A 1,345-nucleotide genomic window follows, 5' to 3' on the forward strand; every position below is an offset into this window, starting at 1 on the left:
TCTTGTTTTCAAAATTTTGAATAAAAATTGAATTTTAGAATTTTAAGTGATAGAACTTTCAATATATACGATGATCATAAACTAGCTAAGAGAGAGGATGTAATTAGAACAATTAGTATATAACAATCATTGAAATAATTAGAACAAGCGGATGCAAATTTAGTTATAGATCTATAAGTAAGAAGTTAGAATGCAAACTGAGAAACAGATCGTAGAGGAGAAGGCACGTTAATGGATGAGGAGAAGCTAGCAGAACAGAAACTCGAGGAAGGAAGAAAAGCTCGCAGATCTGAAGAAAATCTTGAAGAAGGAGGAGAAGCTCGAAGGAGCAAAAACAACATTTCTGCAAGAATGTTAATAGGATTTCAAATAATTTGGTTGAGACTTTGATCACTCTACGCTTTCAAAATTAAAAAGTATAACAACTCCAGTAAATTCCTTAAAAAAAAATTTTTGCAAACAGAAAACATGAAGAAAAAGATCTATGTAGTTCAAAGTGCACGTAATACTAGGAGAAAATAAGAATTCACATGATTATACTCAGTCCTATAATTATGAAGAAATTTGGTGAAGAACTTACTCAATTTCTTCTAATAATATCCCTAATTTTTTACCTAAAAATAAATTGAACAAGGAAAAAAAATCAAAACCTGGGATTAAATAAAATAAGTAGTAGCAGTTAGCATAGAACAATCAAAACCTGGAATTAAACAAAATAAGGTCAATTAGGAGAAGAAATGCTCGAAGAACAGAAACTAATAGAATACCTCGTAGATCGCATTAATGGAGGCAAATATGCCACCAGAGGAGAAGCATTAATTAAGGTGACATCAATGGAGGGGCAGAATCGTTGATGAAGGAGAGATCGATGGAAGAGAAGCTCGCAGAGCAGTAGCGATGTCGTTTTCAAGTTTTGCCATACCAACACAACTCTTACATGCACATGCACACTATACTACTCTCACTCTCATTGCAATTAGACATGGATCAGAGAAGTTGAACTATTTAAAACCGGCTTAAAACATAATAGCGGTCAAAACCACCAGAATCATAAAAAAACCATCGTTAATTAAAGATGAATTATGGCAGCCACATAAACCACCGTAATTCACAAATATTATGGCGCTTTTATGAGATTGCCTTAATTTTAATGTTGTTATATAACCTTTTTTTTGTAGTGTAAGCGTAAAGCTCTACGTGGTTGGGTGTTACAAATCCGAAATCTAACAACTAATAAATATCCGAATTCATACTGAAAACGTCCATATATATATATATATAAAAGAAACATTAAAAATGCTTGCTAAATAAACATACAAAAACTAAAAATAAAAACCAAACCCAA

The sequence above is a fragment of the Arachis ipaensis genome, chromosome B03 (genome assembly GCF_000816755.2).
Source record: "Arachis ipaensis cultivar K30076 chromosome B03, Araip1.1, whole genome shotgun sequence".
NCBI lineage: Eukaryota > Viridiplantae > Streptophyta > Magnoliopsida > Fabales > Fabaceae > Arachis > Arachis ipaensis.